Below are 7274 nucleotides of genomic sequence, written 5' to 3'. Positions count from 1 at the left end.
TAAGGTGTGAAGCTTTGCTGTTCCTCAAAGATTAATGCAAAGTACTACTGTTTTTCTATTCAATTCAACTTATTCTGCTTCTAATATATTTATTCGTACTTCAATATGATGGATGTGATGATCGTGACAGTCATCATCATTCACAACTTATGAACGCGTGCCTGACAACCACTTCCGTTCTATCTTAGATTGAATGGATATCTCTTGGATATCTAATACAGGGGACCGAGTCCGAGTTATTAGTGTCTTCGTGGTATAAGTTAGAACCCATGGATGGCCATTCCTGAGATCCGGAAAGTCTAAACCATGTCTGTGGTATTCCGAGTAGGATCTGGGAAGGGATGGCTGTGACGACCTTCAAACTTGCGAGTGCTGGGCGTAGTGACAGATGCAAAAGGATCAATGGATTCTATTCCAGTATGATCGAGAACCGACAGATGATTAGCCGTGCCATGACAGAGCATTTGGACCTTTTTCGCTGAGAGGATGTGATGTAGCCATTGACAACGGTGATGCCCTACATAGAGCTTGCCATGGAAAGGAGTAGGATTGATTGGATGAAGACAGCAGGAAAGCAGAGATCAGAGGAACGAAAGCATCTCTATACGCTTATCTGAAATTCTCACCAATGAATTACATAAGTACCACTATCCTATTTTATATTTTATTTATTTTCATCTACTATAATTTCTTAATACAATTTAATCCGCCTGACTGAGATTTACAAGGTGACCATAGCTTGCTTCAAGCCGACAATCTCCGTGGGATCGACCCTTACTCACGTAAGGTTTATTACTTGGACGACCCAGTGCACTTGCTGGTTAGTTGTACGAAGTTGTGAGACAAATATAAGATCATGAACGTGCGTATTGAGTTTTTAGCGCCGTTACCAAGGAATGGAATGATCACGATTTCGCACACCAAGTTTTTGGCGCCGTTGCCGGGGATTGTTCGAGTTTGGACAACTGACGGTTCATCTTGTTGCTTAGATTAGGTAATTTTCTTCTTGTTTCAACTTTTATTTGGTTTTCAAAAACTTTTTCAGAAATTTTTTCTTTGTTTTCGTTTTTCTTAAAATAAATTTTCGAAAAATAAAAAAAATTTAATAAAATCATAAAACCAAAAATATTTTGTGTTTCTTGTTTGAGTCTGGAGTCAATTTTTAAGTTTGGTGTCAATTGCATTTTTTCAAAAAAATTTATGCATTTTTTCGAAAATTTATGCATTCATTGTGTTCTTCATGATCTTCAAGTTGTTCTTGGTAAGTCTTCTTATTTGATCTTCATATTTTCTTGTTTTGTGTCTTTTCTTGTTTTTCATATGCATTTTTAATTTGTTAGTTTTTGAAGTTTGAAAATTTCTAAGTTTGGTGTCTTGCATGTTCTTCTTTCATTAAAAATTTTCAAAAATAAGTCTTGATGTTCATCTTGATCTTCAAAGTGTTCTTGGTGTTCATCTTGACATTCACAGTGTTCTTGCATGCATTGTGTGTTTTGATTCATAATTTTTATGTTATGAGTCTTTTTCATGTTTTTCTCTTTCTTCATAAAAAATTCAAAAATAAAAAAAATATCTTTTCCTTATTTTACTCAAAATTTTCGAAAATATGATCTGATTTAGTCAAAAAGTTTTTAAATTTAATTGTTTCTTATGAATCAAATCAAATTTTCAATTTAAAAATTCTATCTTTTGCAAATCTTTTTCAAAAATCAAATCCTTTTCAAAATTTCTTTCTAATATTTTTGAAAATTTTTCAAATTAATTTTTAAAAATCTTTTTCTTAATTTTAGTTCATGATTTTCGAATTAGTTACTAACATTTAATGTGATTGATTCAAAAATTTCAAGTTGTTACTTGCCTATTAAGAAAGGTTCAATCTTTAAATTTTAAAATCATATCTTTTTAGTTTCTTGTTAGTTAAGTAATCAACTTTAGTTTTCAAAATCAAATCTTTTTAATTTTCTTTTCAAATCTTTTTCAAATTAAAAATTTCAATCATATCTTTTTCAAATTCAATTTCAAAATCTTTTCTAACTTCTTATCTTTTTAAAATTGATTTTCAAATCTTATCTTTTTGTTTCAATCATATCTTTTTCAAAACTACTTAACTAATCCTCTCTCTTATTTTCAAAAATTCCCTCTCTCCTTTTTCAAAATTCCTTTTTAATTAACTAATTGTTTTAATTTTAATTTAATTTCAACTTTAATTTTCGAAATCTAACTTTTAATTTTAATTTTTATTTTAATTAAATTTCAAAATTCTCTTTCTCAAATCCTTCTATTTATTTCATCTACTAACACTTCTCTCCCATCCAAAAATTTGAACACCACCTCCCTCTCTTTGTTCGAGTTTTTTTTTCTCTTCTTTTCTTTACATTACATTCTTTTCTTCTTCCACTTACACAAAGGAATCTCTATACTGTGACATAGAGGATTCCATATTTTCTTTGTTATTTCCTTCTTTTTTATATGAGTAGGAGCAAGGACAAGAACATTCTTGTTGAAGCAGATCCTGAACCTGAAAGGACTCTGAAAAGGAAACTAAGAGAAGCTAAAATACAATAATCCAGAGACAACCTTACAGGAATTTTCGAACAGGAAGAGGAGATGGCAGCCGAAAATAATAATAATAAAAGGAAGATGCTTGGTGACTTTACTGCACCTAATTCCAATTTACATGGAAGAAGCATCTCCATTCCTGCCATTGGAGCAAACAATTTTGAGCTGAAACCTCAATTAGTTTCTCTGATGCAGCAGAACTGCAAGTTTCATGGACTTCCATCTGAAAATCCTTTTCAGTTCTTAACTGAATTCTTGCAGATCTGTGATACTATTAAGACCAATGGGGTTGATCCCGAGGTCTACAGGCTTATGCTTTTTCTATTTGCTGTAAGAGACAGAGCTAGAGTGTGGTTGGACTCTCAACCCAAGGATAGCCTGAACTCTTGGGATAAGCTGGTCACGGCTTTCTTAGTCAAGTTCTTTCCTCCTCAAAAGCTGAGTAAGCTTAGAGTGGATGTTCAAACCTTCAGACAGAAAGAAGGTGAATCCCTCTATGAAGCTTGGGAGAGATATAAGCAACTGACCAAAAGGTGTCCTTCTGACATGCTTTCATAATGGACGATACTGGATATATTCTATGATGGTCTGCCTGAATTAGCTAAGATGTCATTGGATACTTCTGCAGGTGGATCCATTCACCTAAAGAAAATGCCTGCAGAAGCTCAAGAACTCATTGATATGGTTGCTAATAACCAGTTCATGTACACTTCTGAGAGGAATCCTGTGAGTAATGGGACGCCTCAGAAGAAGGGAGTTCTTGAAATTGATACTCTGAATGCCATATTGGCTCAGAATAAAATATTGACTCAGCAAGTCAATATGATTTCTCAGAGTCTAAATGGAATGCAATCTACACCCAACAGTACTCAAGAGGCATCTTCTGAGGAAGAAGCTTATGATCCTGAGAACCCTGCAATAGCAGAGGTGAATAACATGGGTGAACCCTATGGAAACACCTATAATCCCTCATAGAAAAATCACCCAAATCTTTCATGGAAGGATCAACAAAAGCCTCAACAAGGCTTTAATAATGGTGGAAGAAACAGGTTTAGCAATAGCAATCCTTTTCCATCATCCACTCAGCAAAAGACAGAGAGTTCTGAGTAGAATCCATCTAGCTTGGCAAATATAGTCTCTGATCTATCTAAGGCCACTCTAAGTTTCATGAATGAAACAAGGTCCTCCATTAGAAATTTGGAAGCACAAGTGGGCCAGCTGAGTAAAGGAATCACTGAAACCCCTCCTAGTACTCTCCCAAGCAATACAGAAGAAAATCCAAAAGGAGAGTGCAAGGCCATTGAAATGACCATCATGGCCGAAACCACAAAAGAGGAGGAGGATGTGAATCCCAGTGAGGAAGACCTCCTGGGACATCCAGTGATCAATAAGGAGTTTCCCTCTGAGGAACCAAAGGACTCTAAGGCTCATCTGGAGACCATAGAGATTCTATTAAACCTCCTTATGCCATTCATGAGCTCTGATGAATATTCTTCTTCTGAAGAGAATGAAGATGTTACTGAAGAGCAAGTTGCCAAGTACCTTGGTGCTATCATGGGGCTGAATGCCAAATTATTTGGTAATGAGACTTGGGAAGATGAACCTCCCTTTCTCACCAATGAACTGAGTGATCTGGATCAACTGAGATTGCCTCAGAAGAAACAGGATCCTGGAAAGTTCTTAATACCTTGTACCATAGGCACCATGACCTTTGAGAAGGCTCTATATGACCTTGGGTCAGGGATAAACCTCATGCCACTCTCTGTAATGGAGAAATTGGGAATCTTTGAGGTGCAAGCTACCAGAATATCATTAGAAATGGCAGACAACTCAAGAAAATAGGCTTATGGACAAGTAGAGGACATGTTAGTAAAGGTTGAAGGCCTTTACATCCCTGCTGATTTCATAATCCTAGACACTGGGAAGGAAGAGGATGAATCCATCATCCTTGGAAGACCCTTCCTAGCCATAGCAAGAGCTGTGATTGATGTGGACAGAGGAGAGTTGGTCCTTCAACTGAATGAGGACTACCTTGTGTTTAAAACTCAAGGTCCTCCTTCTGTAACCATGGAGAGGAAGCATGAAAAGCTTCTCTTAGTACAGAGTCAACTAAATCCCCCACAGTCAAACTCTAAGTTTGGTGTTGGGAGGCCTCAGCCAAACTCTAAGTTTGGTGTTGAATCCCCACATCCAAACTCTAAGTTTGGTGTTGGAAATCTATAAAATTGACCTGATCACTTGTGTGGCTCAGTGAGAGCCCACTATCAAGCTATTGACATTAAAGAAGTGCTTGTTGGGAGGCAACCCAATTTTTATTTATCTAATTTTATTTTTATTTTTATTGTTCTTTCATGTTTTATTAGGTTCATGATCATGTGGAGTCACAAAATAAATCCAAAAATTAAAAACAGAATAAAAAATAGCAGAAAAAAATTACACCCTGGAGGAAGGACTTACTTGCGTTTAAACGCCAGTAAGGAGCATCTGGCTGGCGTTCAACGCCAGAATAGAGCATGGAGCTGGCGCTGAACGCCAGAAACAAGCATGAAGCTGGCGTTCAACGCTAGAAATATGCTGCATATGGGCGTTGAACGCCCAGAACAAGCATCACTTCGGCGTCTAAATGCCAAAAATGCATGCAAAGGCATTTTACATGCCTAATTGGTGCAGGGATGTAAATCCTTGACAACTCAGGAACTGTGGACCCCACAGGATCCCCATATACCTCCACTCACCTTCCCTCCTCATAATCCTATATCACCCTCTCTCTCTCCATTCACAATTATCCCTTCTATTTTCCATTCACCACTCACATCCATACACCCCACCTACCTTCAAAAGTGTCCTTCTGACATGCTTTCAGAATGGACCATCCTGGATATATTCTATGATGGTCTGTCTGAATTAGCTAAGATGTCATTGGATACTTCTGCAGGTGGATCCATTCACCTAAAAAAAATGCCTACAGAAGCTCAAGAACTCATTGACATGGTTGCTAATAACCAGTTCATGTACACTTCTAAGAGGAATCCTGTGAGCAATGGGACGCCTCAGAAGAAGGGAGTTCTTGAAATTGATACTCTGAATGCCATATTGGCTCAGAATAAAATATTGACTCAGCAAGTCAATATGATTTCTCAGAGTCTGAATGGAATGCAAGCTGCATCCAACAGTACTCAAGAGGCATCTTCTGAAGAAGAGGCTTATGATCCTGAGAACCCTGCAATAGCAGAGGTAAATTACATGGGTGAACCCTATGGGAACACCTATAACCCCTCATGGAGAAATCACCCAAATTTCTCATGGAAGGATCAACAAAAGCCTCAACAAGGCTTTAATAATGGTGGAAGAAACAGGTTCAACAATAGTAAATCTTTTCCATCATCCACTCAGCAACAGACAGAGAATTCTGATCAGAATCCATCTAGCTTAGCAAATTTAGTCTCTGATCTATCTAAGGCCACTCTGAGTTTCATGAATGAAACAAGGTCATCCATTAGAAATTTGGAGGCACAAGTGGGCCAGCTAAGTAAGAAGACCACTGAAACCCCTCTGAGTACTCTCCCAAGCAATACAGAAGAGAATCCAAAGAGAGATTGCAAGGCCATTGATATAACCATCATGGCCGAATCTAAGGAGGAAGGGGAGGACGTGAATCCCAAGGAGGAAGACCTCCTGGGACGTCCAGTGATCAACAAGGAGTTTTTCTTTGAGGAACCAAAGGACTCAGAGGCTCATCCAGAGACCATAGAGATTCCATTGAACCTCCTTGTGCCCTTCATGAGCTCTGATGAATATTCTTCTTCTGAAGAGAATGAGGATGTTACTGAAAAGCAAGTTGCCAAGTTCCTTGGTGCAATCATGAAGCTGAATGCCAAATTATTTGGCAATGAGACTTGGGAAGATGAACCTCCCTTGCTCATCAATGAACTGAGTGATCTGGATCAACTGACTTTGCCTCAGAAGAAACAGGATCCTGTAAAGTTCCTAATACCTTGTACCATAGGCACCATGACCTTTGAGAAGGCTCTATGGGACTTGGGGTCAGGAATAAACCTCATGCCACTCTCTGTAATGGAGAAACTGGGAATCTTTGAGGTACAAGCTGCTAGAATCTCATTAGAGATGGCAGACAATTCCAGAAAATAGGCTTATGGACAAGTAGAGGACATGTTAGTAAAGGTTGAAGGCCTTTACATCCCTGCTGATTTTATAATCCTAGATACTGGGAAGGATGAGGATGAATCCATCATCCTTGGAAGACCCTTCCTAACCACAGCAAGTGCTGTGATTAATGTGGACAGAGGAGAATTAATCCTTCAACTAAATGAGGACAACCTTGTGTTTAAAACTCAAGGATCTCTCTCTGTAACCATAGAGAGGAAGTTTGAAAAGCTTCTCTCACTGCAGAGTCAACCAGAGCCCCTACAGTCAAACTCTAAGTTTGGTGTTGGGAGGCCACAACCAAACTCTAAGTTTGGTGTTGAACTCCCATGTCCAAACTCTAAGTTTGGTGTTGGGAACTCTCAACAATGCTCTGAACAACTGTGAGGCTCCATGACATTAAAGAAGCGCTTGTTGGGAGGCAACCCAATTTTTATTTATCTAATTTTATTTTCATTCTTATTGTTCTTTCATGTTTTATTAGGTTCATGATCATGTGGAGTCACAAAATAAATAGAAAAATTAAAAACAGAATCAAAAACAGCAGAAGA

At 37.8% G+C, this 7274-nt stretch overlaps 1 non-coding gene across 1 annotated transcript; it reads right to left on the bottom strand.

Annotated features, from left to right (window-relative positions):
* Positions 1–3003: 3003 nt before the first annotated feature.
* LOC112781438 (small nucleolar RNA R71) lies at positions 3004–3111 on the bottom strand. The gene has a single exon (XR_003192214.1). It is a non-coding gene; the product is annotated as a small nucleolar RNA R71 (small nucleolar RNA).
* Positions 3112–7274: the final 4163 nt, after the last annotated feature.

The sequence above is a fragment of the Arachis hypogaea genome, chromosome 19 (assembly GCF_003086295.3).
Source record: "Arachis hypogaea cultivar Tifrunner chromosome 19, arahy.Tifrunner.gnm2.J5K5, whole genome shotgun sequence".
NCBI lineage: Eukaryota > Viridiplantae > Streptophyta > Magnoliopsida > Fabales > Fabaceae > Arachis > Arachis hypogaea.
The sequence above is the reverse complement of the archived record's forward strand: the minus strand, read 5'-3'. Positions and strand labels throughout refer to the sequence as shown.